Source organism: Meleagris gallopavo, chromosome 4 (genome assembly GCF_905368555.1).
Source record: "Meleagris gallopavo chromosome 4, MGAL_WU_HG_1.1, whole genome shotgun sequence".
Classification (NCBI taxonomy): domain Eukaryota; kingdom Metazoa; phylum Chordata; class Aves; order Galliformes; family Phasianidae; genus Meleagris; species Meleagris gallopavo.
The window spans coordinates 40,484,160-40,501,138 of NC_139407.1; the positions used below are offsets into that span (position 1 = coordinate 40,484,160).

General features: G+C 39.0%; 1 protein-coding gene and 1 long non-coding RNA gene across 4 annotated transcripts in view; one reads left to right on the forward strand and one right to left on the reverse strand.

Annotated features, from left to right (window-relative positions):
* Positions 1–16,979, forward strand: part of BANK1 (B cell scaffold protein with ankyrin repeats 1) — a 130,899-nt gene that overhangs the window by 85,964 nt on the left and 27,956 nt on the right. The window lies entirely within an intron of this gene.
* The window catches only part of LOC104910731 (uncharacterized), a 36,771-nt gene continuing 31,282 nt past the window's right edge, over positions 11,491–16,979 (reverse strand). For both annotated transcript variants that reach the window (XR_014883080.1, XR_014883082.1), the window contains 2 exons: positions 15,248–15,314; positions 11,491–13,332 (listed from right to left, as the gene is read on the reverse strand). This is a non-coding gene — a long non-coding RNA (uncharacterized LOC104910731). The remainder of the gene's footprint in view (positions 13,333–15,247; positions 15,315–16,979) is intronic.

Here is a 16,979-nt window from a genome sequence, read left to right on the forward strand (position 1 = left end):
ATATAGAAGCAATATAAATACAAAAAAGGATTTGTGCAATTAGTTTTGGAAAGAGAGTGGTCTTTGTTCTCAGTGTAAGCTAAGTTTCATTATTTATGACATCCTATTGCCCTTTTTCATGTGATCACCATGATCGTGTTTGGGTATCTTGACTACATTTGATAGGGAAACACATCCTGGCCTTGTGCTGAGTTCCAGTCTGGCACGCAGCTCCTGCTTACATCAGTTACGGGTGTGCAGAACACAGTGCCTTGTGGCCCCTCCCTTGTGGGCAACAGATCAGTCTGTGGGCCTGATTCTTCTACCAGTGTAAAGACATCAGTATCTAATATGGGACCTTCAACATGAGATTCTCTAACAAGGCAGATGCAGAGACAAACATACAGGCTGTATTTACGGAACAAGATAGACACGTTGCAGATGTCTCTTGGTCTGTGTTCTCAGGTAGGATGTCTGGAAGGCTGTGTGGTGAGAAACACGGGAGGGAAGCAGTTGTGCTTTCTGCAGATCCATTCTGTGGTCATTGGCAACAGTTTAATCAGATGATAAAAACTTTTTTCCAGCACAAAAGCTGCCTCTACAACAGCAATCTCAGAACAATTTCCTGAGTATGCTTATTCTGTGTGCTTCCAGCTATCTAGCTATTTTAATTTGCTTTTGTGAATTTCTATCAGCTAGATTATTTTTTACTGTCTTGAAGCCAGAGTTTCCATGCTTTTGTTCAGTGTCAGTAGTCCTTTATCCTACAAGCATTTGTACTGTAAAATACAGAAATATAATGCTATCTAATGAAAATACGGCTGTGGGAGATGATTCACTCCTGCAGTGAATGTATCCCCATTATTAAACCTTGCAAAACTACTGTGGCCCAGCTGCTTGCTAAATTCATTTGATTTTTCTGATATAAATTGACATTTGTATTTAAGGTCCTGACGTTATTTCCTCCTAAATTGTCTCCAAAATTGAGCTACCAGTGCTGCAGAAGTGCCATCAAATTTCTTCTGAAGGAGTGGAAGTCTTTCCCTTAACTTATTTGGAAGCTGGGGCCAGAAGCAAGATTTATGGCAAAATCTTTGTTAGTATGTCTCCTACAAGTATCCTCTGTCTTTGTTTCATGAGTTATTCCATGTGCAGAGTTGGAGAAAAGGTAGCAATTTTGTGAGGAATGTGTGTTGTGAGGGTGGTATATCTGCAACATAAACTATCTTAGTGTTAATGGCCAACACTGTTCTAACTGGAAAATAGCTGGGGAATGCAAAAACAAAGCAAGACGATATTTTGTATGGCATGTGTGAAATTCATGGCTGGCTGGTAGGGACATATGAAGGATTTTGAGAAGCATTATATCACATTTTATAACCACTAACAACCTCCCCAAGAACACAGACTGAGGCTAGAGCCTAGTGCTGATCAGATCTTGTACTGTAGGCAGTTGTTTGCCCACAGGAATTGAGAAAGGGGAAAAGTTTTTCTCATTTCTTGTTTCTCGATTCTCCATTTGTGGATGCTTAGGGAGCCTAGAATAATTCAGCTGAGGCTGGGGGAATTAGTGTGGCTTAAAACTAACAACTGAAATATATGAATCAGGCCTATAACTTCAGGTTTTGGGGGAGGTGGAAAGAGGTCAGATCTGAGGAAATTTGAGAGGTTCTGTGTAAAATTATAATGGATTTAAGTTCTGATGGAAACAACGGAACACATTCATACATCACCTAGCAGCACAGTATGTTCCAGGTGGATTTCTGTACTTCACTGCAGCAAAGAGCTGCCATGTTAGCTCCATGTAAAACAAAACCTAATATTTCAAACATGTTCTCCATCTTTGTCAGGCGCTATTAGAATGCTTTTCCTTCAGTTCTTATGCAGTATGGGACTTCTCATGTGTACTGGGAACTAAGTTTGCATCAAGCTAAACACCCCACTGGTGCCTGGTTTATTTCCTCGCAGCCTCTATCCCTGTATTGTTAGAGAATGTCCCGGAGAGAAGAGGGAGAGTTTTTGCAGTGCCAGAAAGTGAAAATAACAGGTCACTCAGTACAATTAAATGTATTTATTTAAATAGTGAGATAGTTTTACAGAAAGTTGGCTATTCCCCCAGACCATTTTTGAGTCTGAAACACACAGGAATAGTAACTAGGCAACAGATGAGCTGGTGGCACTTGAGTCACTTAAGGAGGATGATGGAAGAGTCCCCCAGGTGAAGGGGTTGGCACTCATGGGAAGTTGTAGTAACCAGTCTCTACTCAGCAAGAGCACTAGAGAAAGGAATAGAGATCTGAGAAAAATGAAACCAAGCAGTATAAGTGTTGTTGAACACCAAAGCAGAGATGAGGTTATTCAGTAAGCAGGATGTAATCAAGGCCATACAGCACCTTGTGGAGATAGTGTCGTGGCTTGTATACTTCTCTTAGTACGAAGTTACCCCCTTGCCTGTGCACCACTGTACCTTTCCCTTGATCTTTTCATTCCTGTTGTTTCCAGGTGTTTTACAAGAGTCATTGTAGTTATCTCCAGATACTCTCAAATGCTTTTTTCTTTGTGAACCTCACAGAAGAGATGAAAGACTTGTCCTCAGATGGGTCTGCTAAGTGTTGCAGAGTGGAGGCAAATTGTGCTGCTCCACTGATTTTTAAGAAATTGCTACGTTTGTGAAGAACTGCTTGTATTCTAACAACTATTCACCTTCAGCCACAAATTCTAAGTGATTTCATAACTAGTGTGTGCATACAAAACCCTCTTTTCATGTGAAGAACATTAACTTATTTTCTAGATTTGTGTTATGAGAGTCATCTCTTTTGCCTAAACAGAAGTCAAAGATGACAATACTTCATGCTTTATTAATTTTACATCTGGAAGGTCTTTCCATGTGGGCCAAGTGTTTTGTTCAAGTGGCAATGTTGTGTGAATAAAGGGTACAGTGATCAAGTATAAAACCATCATTTCAAATCTCTCTCTGCTTAACCTCCTTGATGGATGTATAGCATACTGCTTTTCAGTGAGAATGAAGACTTTTTTCATTTCTGTTCAGATGCTTCCGTATTTTTCTGTAACAGTTATTCTGACCTCAAAGTAATAGCGTTTTGCATTCAGGAAATTTTAGTTAAAAAGAAAATGGCATGACATTTCAAAATGCAAGGTTTTTCCTGTTTCTTTACAAATGCAAAGTTAAAAGCATTCTTGACAAGGAGTTGGTTTTTTTTTTGTTTGTTTGTTTTTGTTTTTGTTTTTTTTGTTTTGCTTTTAAGTGCATGTGTATGGATTACCTGTACTTAAATTTTGTGGTATGTTCACTTTTTTGAAAATGCTTTTAAAGTATTGAGTTCTGCACTTAAACATTAAACAGTTAATAATTATGAGATGTTTACTACTGTAAATAGAAGAGAATTAGGCTGCTAGATTAGTTTGACTTGCAATTCAGTGAAAGCCTGTTTGCGTATATAGTATGGGAAGATTTGGGGGTGACTCGGGTTTTCCACTAGATGTGCTGATTTAGTTGAACTGCTGCAATTACATTGTTTTAGAACACAGTATGTTATTTCAGAGTATGTCTCAAGAAGAACAATTTTATAAACTATGATACTTGTGCTCATGTGGAATTAATTTGACAGAAAGCCACAATGAAAAACATAATGCATTCCTGAGATTGGCACTCTTTATAGCTGCTTTGTGAAACAAAAGGTGTATAAATATAATTTCTTTGACCAGTTTTTCTGTACTGGCTGCAAAGGACATTGTCTGAAAATCTAGTCTGGTGATTGATCTGGTACATTGTTTAGATGGGAGACCTGCAAAGTATTAAACATGAGAAGAGAGAGCTTGTTCCATAGAATTTCTCATTGTTCACCTTAATAAGTTTCTCTTCATTACTTGTTTGAGTTTTAATCTACTGCGTGCGAAGTTTGGGCTTGAAGTTTGCATGGCAAGGAACCTGACTGGTAGCTTGGGTTGCATGCTCCTGCACTGTGAGGACTGCAAGGTCAAGTTCTCTAAGCTGGCTGGAGGTGCAGGATTCTCTGAAGGAGCCTTTTCTGTACTTGTACTTCAGAATTTTTCAAAGCTCTATTTTGCATGGATTTGTTTTTCTTACGTAGTTAAGCCTATGTGAAGGCTGCACTTTTTTTTTTTTTTTCTCTAAACTGGAGTAGTTGCAGTCTTTTGTTATATGTGGCAATCAGATGTTTAAACTACCAACAGAAAAAGAAATCTAAATGTCTTGAGCGGTTAAACAGACGCACATACTGCAAAACAGAATGAAATACAAAAATGTGTGTGGAAGCTGCTCCTGAACCTAAATTAGGTTGAATAGTAATGGTCACTATTTCAGCATGTGGACATGGGCTGCGATGAAAAACATATTTCCTTGAAATATTCTCTTCAAGTATCCTTTCTTTCCCCTAAAAAAAAGTCTTTTGTGTCAACTTTTAACTCCTCTGATCTGCTATGACGTAAAAGCATCTGTAAGTACTTTAGTAGTTTAGTACTTTAGCTTAGTACTTCAAGTACTAAGCCTGCCTTCCCTTAGAAACATCAATGGTTTGTCGTAGAAATGAGGTTATCATTCATCTTTTAAGATTTTGAGTCAATAAATAACCACACTGAGTATCTACACTGGAAGACTGCTGAAGTATGAAACCTCAGTTCAGTTTTTGTGTTTAATCAGTTGATATTACAGGGGAAGTTTGGTAGTGTGTGTTCATCTGTTCTTACTGTCTTCCCTTAAGCTTTTTATTGCCTCTTCTCTGCTCACTCACTTGAAAGACAAATCTAGGGCACAGAGGGCCCCGTAGTTTCCAAAACCGTGCAGCTGAACTTCATGGGAAAGAGGTGTGGTTCTTTCATTACTTCTTTCTACTTTATACTTGTATGGGAAGGGAAAATGATGTGAGGTCTGCATCCTCTCAGCTATGACTCCAGTTTCATGATTTGCTTTCTGGCAGCACAAGTGGGGGTTATCAGTCTTGGACAGATCTTAGGAAGAAGATCAAAAGCAAGAAAATGCGCTTGTGTTTCAGTTATTTTACCCTTCCTTCCTGATGTGCCAAACCACCATCATCATTAGTGAAATGTTTTTAGTGAAGTGTCAGAACTTTACTCATCTGCCTTTTTGCTGGAAAATGTAGGTACTGCTCATATTCCGTCAGTATTTTCATCATGTCAGTTACACAAGGCTCTTCCATGACTGCAGAATCTGCTGTGCCATCCCATCTGAATCAGTGGTGAAGAAATAATGAAATCAGTTGGGGTCTTCTTAGTACTTGTGAACCTTTGTTCATTTATTAAACTTGAGCTACTAAATATGAATGCAATAGTCTGTAACCACATGGGTAGGAGACACTGACAACAACTAACCCACAGGACACTGAACTGCAGGCATAGCCAGGTCGTGAAGCTGTGTATGTGTATCTGCCATACTGAGTAAGACCCATGATCTGATGGTATCTCTTCCTGTGCAAGTTTTCAGTGATTTAGCTAGAGCCTAGTGCTCCACAGTGTAGTAAGTTGATGAATTCATGTCTTGAACCCCAATATCCTTGTTGGTCTGCCAATCACTAGTTCTTCTATCAGTCTACCCTATCAATCTAGATACTGAGGCTAGAAATTGTGCAGAATGCCAAGACTTGGAGTGTTTGAATATTTTTAATATTGGTCGTGTATCTCTCTTGCCCTGGGTATGTTTATTTTTGTTATTTTCGGGTTCTACAGCACTCAGCAGCACAGTGGTTTGTCTGGTAGTTACAGGTAGATTAACCTTTCAAGTACGGTAGGCAGGAATGGAAATACCCATATGTAATACAATTAGGTTATGGTGTTCTTCATCTACTTCAAACCACAATTTCTTTGCAATAGCATTGTCTTTTCCTAATGGTGTCTTCTAAAGCTTTTGAATTTAAAAGTGTATTGAATTTTAAGGTTTCTTTTTCATCCGTTCCTGTTTCATCAGCAGAGTTCTATCTCTCAATGCTCCACAGTTGTCTGATGTGACAATAAATTACCTCTCTTCAGTATTAAAGATTATTTGAAAATAGCTTCCAAGCTCCGCAATAAATCCCGCTTCTAAACTTTTTTAGTATGTGCTGCTATGTGAAGTTGCACATATTTTGATTTTGCTCAGTGAAACATGAATAGCAAAAGCAGCCCATCGCAGTATTTGTGTCAGAGCTTATACACAGTATTAGATTTTCATAAAAGGGGAATTCACACTGTGACAGAGAAACAAGAAGACTAGGCCAAGACATTCAGCAGTCTAATGAAAAAAAAAAAAATACCAGAGTACTGTGGGGAAAGTTGATACAGTACCATCTCTGCCTTGCTTGGTTATTGTTGCCCGCCAGGATTGCCACGTCTAATAGGCGGCCTCCTGTGATGACTGACCTTGATGTGATAGCTGGGAGCTGTGGTAGAGTCCATTTGCCTGGAAATTGCGGAGCAGTTTTTAGAGGTGCATTTTATAGACCTCTAGGTTCAAAAATTCTTCTTGCCCTGCTAGATGTGTTCACACACACACACACACACACACACCACACACACACACACACACACACACACGAAAAGGCTTTAGAGTTTCATGTAAAGTATTAAAACCCTCTCTGAGGTTGACAGACATTTTTCTGCATGTGAAGATCTGTCCCAAGAGTGTTATCCTGCAGGCACATGTTGCAGCTGCTACAAGATGACTGGTGGAGGCCTCAGGGGAAAAAAATAACACAGGATTCCTGACCAACTGTTACTGTTTCTCTCTTCCTTCTCTGCTGCTGAGGACCTTGCAGTTTCTGAGCTCTTGTAAAGCTACCGAGCCTTTACACTCTGGTGTTCAGGAGGAAGAGAAAAAATGGAAGGGAGGTGGGAAGTATTTCATTTAAAAAAACAAATGAACAAACCTACAACTGTATCTCCTGTTAGGAAAAAAGAAAATTCCCTTAAAAAAAAAAAAACAACTAATGTGATAAGGTAGAATCCAGTTGCTCTTAGCTCCAGTATCTCTATTTGTTCATACTGCTCTTCTGTCATATAGTGTTATATTATTGATGGTAGTGGCTGCAAGGTGTCTGGGAAAGAGATGGGAGTGGGAAAAAACAATCTACTAATGTATTGCATTCCAGGTTCATTAGCATGTTTTACTCTAATGCAGCAGGTATATCTGCCAAATGAAAAATTTGGCCCACTGCTCTGAACTAAAAGCTGGGTAGCTTAGCTTCTGCATCCTGACTGTGAATTAGAAAAATTTAAGTGACAGCAAAGTTAATTGCACAGTCTTAACACTACTGCTATTAAATAAGAATGCGGTGCTGTAGGAAGCCATGTGCTGAGCAACAGATATAAGCTGTTTTCTTTTTTCTCTCTCTTCCTAGGCTCTGTCCTCCTCTGCTTTTGTTTTGTTCTTTACTCCTTCTTTCTGGTCTTGAGAACTGAAAGTGCTCACTGAAAATGTTATGTTTGAAAACCATATTCATGTCAAGTTCTAATCTAGTAACAGCTGCCTTTAAAATGACTGTCAAATACATTTTTTGTGAGCTGTGCTTGCTAAGCATTTTCTAGTACTGATGTCATTAGCATAAAAGAAAGCTGATTACTCATTTGATTGGTTCCCCCCCCACACGAAAAAGTAGTATTAGATTTTTTTATAGAAATTATATATATCTGTTTCTTAAAGTTTACTTCTCTCTTGCCCTCTCAAAGCAGGATAGGCCTCAATGCACATCATGCCATAAAATGTAATTTTTATAACTTTTAGCGGGTAAGCAGTTGCTCCCTTCCAGCAGCATTTGATTTATTTCAGCCATCAGTTAGAGGCTGTATTTATTTCACATTCATGTGAAACAGTCCTGTGTGTTTAACCTTTCTTCAGCAATGGCAGATTTTATGGTATATAGCAGATAATTCAACATTAGGCTGTTCAACCCTTATTTGCTCATACAAAATTCAGAGGGCATGCAATGATGCATGTAACAGGTGTATTTAAATGCTAATGGATTTTATATGGAAAGTAGCTTTACAATTGTTGGCAGACAGAAACAAGAGAAGCAGTGCATCACTTCATATTTTCCAAGAGGTCACGTGAGTCTAACTGCAACTGGCCCCTGATACAGGCCACATCTATCTGCTCTGCGAGGAGTATCAAAGAAGTGGGTGCACACTGGTTTGTGGCTGTTCATAGAGCAGAGACAACTAGATGCATTCCTTAAGATATGGGAGCAGGCAGAAGAAAATAATACACAAGACCAGAACAAACTGACCTGCTTCTTTTAGTCCTATTGTTGGTGAACTCACGTATTGTATTGTGTAACTTTTGTTCTAATATCAGGAGTTTCTCTTTCTAGAAACATTTAAGTGAAACACAGTGTTACTCCTCCTTCTCACAGCAAATCAGTGAAATTTGTTTTGTTAAGTTGCCAGTATCATCTTTAAGAAAAAAAGCCATGAAGATGAACTTCATATTGCTTGCATACTTGCGCAAAACTGACCTGAGTTAGACTGGATTTTTTGCCACTTTTGGGTTAAAACTTGCTTATAGAGTTCTTAAATTATGATCTGCATTTTACAAGAAGAGGAAGTAAAGCGTGTAGCGGAGCCTGTTTCTTGTTTAGCTCTTAATTGCTTTGACTACAGTCATTGTCCTTCAGTTTATATGTACCTTACCTCAGGTGATGTACCTGAGCTAAAACAATTAACTGGAGTCACCAACAACAATTTTCTAATATTTGAATCTGAAAGCCAAAATATGCACCAAGTTTTAATCTATACAGAGTTAAGCAAACTAAGAGAGGACCTTAGTTGGCCTTTGAAAACAAAGCTCTTCTGAGGCTAATAATATATCTGTTTGACTAGAGGTCTAATTTACATGATATGTGTTTTGAAGGGAGAACTGTGTTTTACTTTATTTCCTGTCTTTGTTTCTCATGAAGTGTCTAATTTTAGCACATGCTGTACCAATATTTTTGCCACAGAAGAAATGCTTTGGTAGATAATTTTTGCTGGTGTGTGTACACAGCCTGAAGACAGTAGCCTTTTAATTGATACAGTTGAGTGCAATACAGATAATAACTGCTATTTCAACTAGTCTTCTCATCCTCTCTTAGCTATTGTTTGGGAATGTAAAGGTGATTTTTATAACCTGAATATAAATGCCTATATCTGAAAACTCTGACTATTGATAGCACATGTATCTGGAACTTATTCTAGAAATACCATGGCATTTCACAGATGTAGGCTCTTTATCCCACTCCTCTTAAATTCAGTTCTAAAAATAATGTTGGCTAGACAGAGCAAAACTCCTGCTGGTTTCTATGAAAGAAGAAAGATTTCCAGGAACACAGCAGGATCAAGAGGAAAAAGCTAAATCTCAGAAGCCATCAGAGAGCTTAGAATATCCTGTTACTTGAATGCAGAACACAAGCTGTACTGTGACTTTATCAGCCTCCAAAATGTAATTCTTTTGATATAAAGTACATCATCTGCTTAACATTGTAGAGCAGCACTGTGTGTTGTATATTTAGAATACAAAGCAGAATATGGAGAATAATTTACTGTTGCTGTTGAGTTAGATAAATCATAGACGTTCAGATAGTAGCATAGGCACAACTGCATTTGACTCCAGTGAATAAGATGCTTTTAAGTAATCTTGAGCACAGGGTTTTGAAACACAACATCTTGAAATACTGTATGCTCTTCTCCATGAAACATCCCCATTGTACTGGAAGGGGGTTGGAAGACTCAGGGGCTGTATGCTTGTTATATCTGCTCAAGGCCTTCCCTGTCCTTGTCCTTACCTTCAAAATAGTCACTGGTCCAAAACCTTACAAAACATAAGATATTTACTCTTCCTTTTTAAGCATAAGCTCTTCAGTTGTGCTAACATTAACTTTTCTGTAAGCCTTCTCTTTCACTGTCTGGTTTTCCATCTCAGATACCATTGTTTAGCTACTGTACCCCTGAAGAATTTTGCAGCCCTCATTGATATTATGGTCATCTAAAAATAATTATGCTTTACAAAGCCAACATTCTCATATTTTCATATTACTGTTGAATAAGAGAATCAAAGAGCTCTTTAGAGCCAATGACCGTTTTCTTCCTTTCCAGATAAAATTTTTGTGCATGTGCAAACTAGATGAATATAGGAATAAATAGGTATAAATTCTAAAACTCTTCTGTTATTCTCTGTCAGTCAGGCACTGCAGCTGACTCTTTTTAGCTGAGAAAATAGAGCATTTTTTTGTTTCATCGCAGGTGTGAGTTGTGGAGGTGTGAGGGACTCAGATGAAGCCATGCCAGGGTTTTGTTCAGCTGGACAGCAGCTTCTGGAGAACTGTCATGAGCTGACAGAAGGAAGCATTCATTGCGTGGTGGCTGCTGCTTGATACTGACATAGCCTGAAAAGCTTTAGCAATGAAGGTTGTGCCGCACATGTCCCTTTTTAGAGGGTTATACTTGTCTGATATGGTGGGTTGACTGTAGCCAGCAGCTAAGTGCCCACACAGCCACTCGCTCACACACCTCTGCCCTGCCTGTAGTGGGATGAGAGAGAGCAGGAAGAGAAAATGCGAGAAAACTCGTAGATCAAAATTCATACAGTTTAGTAGGTGAAGGAAGGAGGGGAAAAAAATACAAGCAAAGCAAAGGAAGTCGTTCACCACCTCCCACAGGCAGTCTGAAGCCCAGCCAGTCTCCAAACAGCATCCACCTTGCAAGCTAGAAATCCCACCCTCTTCTTCCTCCCATTTTTATTGGTGAGCATGACGTTATCTAAAACAAATCTAAAACACAGCACCATACTATGAAAAGAGTTAACTCCATCCTAGCCAGGCCCAGTGCATCCATACTTACACATAATATTCAGATTCCTGGGGGAAATCCTTATGGAAAGGGTCTTTTTCTCACAGCCTACACAATCCATTGTACTTAATGAGCCTTCCACCTTCTCTTTGCTACCCCATAGTTTGCTAAGGGAGCAGTAATTTAATAACTACTCTAAAAGTTCAAACAGAATAATTGTCATCGAGTGAAAGAGAAGCTCTCTGGAGAATGGTTATTTTGCCCAGAAAAATAATTAAGAAAAGCAGGAAAAAAATGTATTCTGTTAGATTGAAAAATTAACCTGTTGGTGAGATGGAAGTGCTTTTGTGGAGCTTGCGGTGATTACACAGCCTGTCAAATAGCAATGGATATTTTGTTCAGTAGAATCAGTACTCTATGAGATTTGAATGTCTTTCAGAGAGTCGTGTGGGTGTGTGAAAAGTGAAGGAACAAGAATTGTTGTTAAAGGAGAAATGAGCTAAAATGAGTCTGAGGAGGAATTTTATTTTTGAGCGCTCAGAAGAAAAATCCCTTGGTGTTCAGTAGTTATAGAACGACAGAATGCTTAGGAAAGAGAAAGTGGGCACAAGTTCTTCCAGCGGAGAATGCAGTGATTTGGTTGAAAAAAGCATTTTTGTGTAAAGCAGTAAATGAAGCTCAGTGATTAAAATCCCCTCCCTCCCCCTCTTTTTTCCCTTCTGCAGTAATGTTTTTCTTTCAAATCTGTGCTCTTTGGAAGGCTCTGTAAAAATAAATGGACATTTAAAACACGGGACGATATGCAGTTACAAACATACGCACTGCGCTTTTACTTAGGTTGGTGGTGTTTTTTATTGGTTGTTCCTCCATGGTGATGAAATGGTTCAAAGGCAGAGCTTTTTTTTTTTTTCCCAGAAATTCAGTTTCAGAAGTTTCAGAAAGATTGATAGACAGGCATACGGATAAAGTGTGAAGCTAGATGAAATAAAGATGCAAATAAGGATCAACTCAGGAATGTTAGCTGACTGATACGTGGTGCGGTAAATCTGCTTGTGATAAAGTTATCGGCAGACATGCAAATGAAATTGTTTAGTACGAGAGCCCAAAAGACTATCACACAAGATTACAATAGATTACTTCAAATGATGCCGTTCTTCTGCTCATGTTAAAACAGCTGAACAAAAAGTTGGGTATCCGTTGATGTTTTAGTTTTGTTTGTTTTCTTAATAGGATGCAGATCATCTGAGTCGTACATGTACTTCAAATTGATCCCAAAATCATTACATTTTGGCAGTGGAGCATTTCATGTCTCATTTCTTTTATTCTGTACAATTGTGCATCTTTGACAGTTGTGTACCTTCATATGCCGCGAGCACATTGACATGAGGTTCTAAAACTTCATTATCTTTTAGTATTGGAGAAGATAAGGTGGCTGTTGGAACTTCTGGCAAACCGTATGCAGAAGGAATTTTACTAATTGCTGTGAATATTACAATATTATTTTTACTGTCATTCTGTTGTCATACTTTCTTGTCTATTTAAGTTAGTATAGAGTTGGGTTTTTTTTTCATTTTTTAAGAATAGTTTTGTCAGCAGTTAAATATGGTGGTCAATTAGATTGTGGTACTCTTGATGTGAACTGAGTAAAGCAGGAAACAGGTCAGTAGAACTGAAATCCATAGAGATAAATAAATTATACACATGCATGGCTTAAAAAGAGAAATCTCTGCTCAGGAAAAGATGGTGCTGCAGTCTTAAGCAACAGGAAAATGCCTTCGAAAGAAAATTGTACTGCTGAGGATAACGGTCATATTTAAGAGGTGTCAACACTGCTGCATTTTCTGTGTTTTCCTGAGCACAGCCTGAGATGTGCCTCTGCACTGTGCTGCTCTCACACACTGGGGCCTTCCTGCTCCTGCATCCCTGGTGAAATGGAGAAGGGAGCCCAGGGCCTCCCTGTGCACAGCAGCACAAAGTGCATCAGGGATGGCTCAGCCCCACTCCTTGAGAAGGCTGGGTTCATAGCTGCCGAGCAGCTTGTTCCAGCAGTTGGAGAGCTAGCAGGAGAAAGCAACCTTTTGGGCTGCCAGGATGATGTTTCTCTAAGATGAGTCTTGCTGAGGTCAGAAGGTCAAGTTCAAGTGTTTCAAGGCCTGGATCCAGTCCCCAGCCTTCTCAGCCCACACTGCTGTAAAACCATGTTCTGTTTCAGCATTTCATGGCAGGACATGTGCAGCAGAACTGCTCTCCACTCCCTCTCTTCCCACCTGCCCAGCAGAACTAGTGCTTTGAAACCAGATTATTCCCAAATGGATTTTTTCTTTTTTGTCTTTGTGACTCTATTGAATGAGTTTCACCAAGCTTATGCTTTAGAGAAATCTGCATTGTCTCATCATCTGGATTTTTTTGCAAGCTTCAGTTATCAAGCAAGGCAATAGAGTAGTGCAAGTGTTTAACATTAATAAAGATAATGAACAGCAGCGTTGGCTCTGTCCTGATGCATGCAATCAATTTTATGAAGCTGGCTTCTTCAGTCCTTTCTCCAGGTGCTCATACAGGGCCCTGAGAAAAAGAAGCAATAAATACTTAAACATTCCCAGTGCTTTGATGAATATTTAACATTGTAGAATATGTGGATAATATGCAAACTTGAGAGTCAGAAAATTTTTATAATCAGAGTGGTTGGTCACTAGGTTGTAGCTCAGGGATATAGGTAGAACTGAATGAAAGTGTTTTCCAAACTGTCTGTCTGTGTTTCCAAAAGTACTGAGGGTGCAAATGGAAAAGATCTGCTAGAGCGTATCTGGTTCTCTTCTCTCTCTTTGCATTCTGGAAAGCTGTGGCAGACCCAGTGACAGAGGACATTGTCTTGGCTGGACTATCCTGAGAGTGAGACAGCAGGAAGAATAGCTGTGAAGATGGCTGCCAAATGGCAATGTAGTTATGGTCCTTTCTACTTCACCTGCTACTGGGGACTTAGCAGATGGGGCTGGCAGGTCAGAGGTGGGCTATGAGCATATCACCCAGGGCTGGGGAAATGTCCAGCTGCTGTGTTTCTTTCCAGCTTTTCCATCCTAAAAGCAAGAATACAGTTTTGAAAACAAGTCTCTTAAGTCCATGACAGAGAAATGGAGGAAATATCCAACTGAAGAAAGCAATTTCTTCTTGAGGTTGCATCCTTTTTACTCCTCTTTCACTTCCAATCAGAGAATGCTGTAGCCATGGTTTTGTTCCGCTAAAAGATGTACACAATTCCCACCTCTGCAGTTTCTGCCTGAGAGATTTCTATCTGCGTCATCTGGAAATGCTTTGAAGCCCTGTATTTAACAGCCTTCAGAGCACAGGTGATGCCTCCTGTGGAAATAAATAACCTCCCAAGTATGTCACCTAATACCTGGTAGCAGAGGAAAGCAGTGTTTTATTGTCGCTGCTGAATTCTGACAGCAGCTGCCACAGAATTGGCCATCTTATGCACATAGGCCAGAAGGACAGCCCAGTCTCTGGGTAAGGCTCTCCACACTGATCTTGGTGTTGTGCTCTCTGTGGAAGATAACATTGTCTTCTTTATCGACAGTACTTGTCCATCAGAAACTACTATGAAATGCCTCTATAAAGTTAGCCTTAAAGTTATAATTCTACTAGGACTTAGTTGGAATCTAATCCTCCTTCTGCAGAATTTAGTCCTTTCTAAATGAAATGTGGATGTGTAACCCATCCAAAAACATCTAACATTAAAATGCAAAGTTGGCTGTGTAGAAGACACTTGGAAGCAACGTAGGGGTGAGAAATATATTATGAGTGTGCTTTAACATTAGATAAAAAAGTAAACTGAGTTTTCAAATAAACCCCTTAGAGTCAAAACCAACAAATGATTCAGTAATGAAACAAACTGATGGGTTCATTTAAGAAAATATAGTTGTGCTCCTGAGATCAGAAAAACCAACGTAGGACACAGAATGTGACATGACAGTATTCTGAATATGTTTCTATGTCTTTGCAGTCTGAGTTAGCACTCGTGAAAGTAAACTTTGTGGAAAGACCTGCTGGGCTTCTCCTATGGTCCTAGTTTTCTGTGGATACCATTTGTGAAGAGATCAATAAGGTTTCCAGTAGGTCAGGAAGTCACATGGAAAAGGTGGTGAAATTATTTAACAGCTCTCTTATTTAGGAAAATAGATTCATAGTTTTCTCTGCAACTTATTTACATAAGATATTCCACCTCGCACTATAGAGGCGTAGATTAGATGAAAACCATTCCTTTCTATGGGAGTAGAGAACTTCACATGCTCATATTAGAATTTGTTTTTCTCAAAAATAGAGACTTAGGTTGCTTATGCTATCTCCCTTTTCCAGAATTGCAAATACTCATCAGTAGTGATTGGTATGTGTTAACAAACTGGAAAGGCACAAGTTTATCCACAATTTCGTTTAGAGAAACGAAGCCAAAGGGAAATGGAAAAAAATGCTGCTTGTTTACCAGCAGTGCATAGTCTTGCTGAGAGGTCCAGATCACAGAGAGGTTCTGATAGACTTGCTGAGCATCCCTGGGGACAACCAAAGTGGAAAAGCAGACTGTTAGTGTCTCAGATTGTATGCTGCAGAGACTGTCAGACCGGAGGACTAAGTGAGCAGCTAACTTGTGGGACTAACAAAAAACAGGATTTAGCTGTAGTGAGGATTTTTTTAATACTAACTTGGAAAGGAATACAGCAGGAGGCATTATCCAACATATTTTTAAATGCTTTAAGATTTGATACTTTAGGGGAAGGAAATAGGATAGGATTCTTTTCTCTGAACCCAAGCAGAAAATACTCATTGAGGATGTCCAGACAAGATAAAATTCGTGAGAATGGTCTAGCGTATGTTTGTATATACAAAGTTCTTATGATGAGAATGTGAAATAATAGCAGTAGATTTTGAAGGAGTGCAAATTTGCTTTATCATGTAGGAAAGATTTGAAGTGTATAAGAGATCAATTCAAACAGGAGAATGAAGTCTAAAGAAAGTGAAAACTATCAGGTAACAGAGAGCAAACTCAGAAGTGTAGCAGAGGCACTCAAAGATCATTAGGAGAAAACTTAGGTGCAAAATGAAATGCAGTTAGCAAGAAAAATCACAAGTAATATGAAATGTTTGCATAAGGCTATTTTTTAGCAATTCATTGTCAAAATGGAAAGGCATATTGATTAGAGTTGCAGAAGGGATTGTCCTTTTTCCTCTACTGTTCAGTATTCCATTAGCAGTTTAGATAATAGGAAGATTTTTCAAATTCCTCCCAGCTCCACAGTCCAAAAAGGTGATTTATGGCTGGCCATATTCTTATCCAGTTCCATGAAGATTTGAAGTATTCCAAGCTCACATTTACTTCCAGGTTTACTCAAGTCAGTAGTGAAGAAGAAAAATGCAACTGCAAATGGGCCCATATCCCCTTGGTTTTCATTAATCATGATGTTTAGAGAAAATAGAGACTGCTACTTTAGGATGCACTGACCTGAAAGACCTAGGCATTCATGTACCCACATGTATAGCAGCAGGTCATTCTAAAAGCACTGCCCTACTTGCATCTGGACTTTGTGTTCCCTCACAACCTCTCTAGCAAGCTTGTATGGATTGTGACAGTTGCAACCACTGTTTGGCAACTTATGATAACGGCTTTCCAAAATAAATAACTGAAGTAAATCCGTTCAGGCTTTGCATAAGAGGGACAGCTTTGGAGCTGTTCAAAAACTTGGCCTTTGCTCTGATAGTCTTTAGCTCAACACAAGGCTTAATCAAGACAGTTAAAATATGTAGCTGAAAGAAAGCTAAATACTTTTAAATTTTGATCTTAGGACTTAAAATATCATTGGTCTGTCAGAGCACTTTCAATATTCCTGTTGCATCTTGAAGTAAGTAAATTTTACTTCCTGACTCGCACTTGTCCTTTTTAGTAGTCCTTCATCAGCAGATCCGTACAGATAGCAACAATGTTTTTCCAACTTTTCCTTAATACTGGTTTCTGTTAAAGCATGTTCTTCCTCCCGATGCTTGCTTGACACTCCTAAGAAATCCTAGTGTACACCGAAGAGCTATTTTCAGTCAGACAGTCTCAAAAGACTTCAAAATTCAAGTCTGTATGCATACAGCCTAAAATTTTCTGTAGGAACATCGTGCTGGCTGAGCTATTACATTCAAAGTCTGTGACAAAGCATATATAATACTCCAGTCCT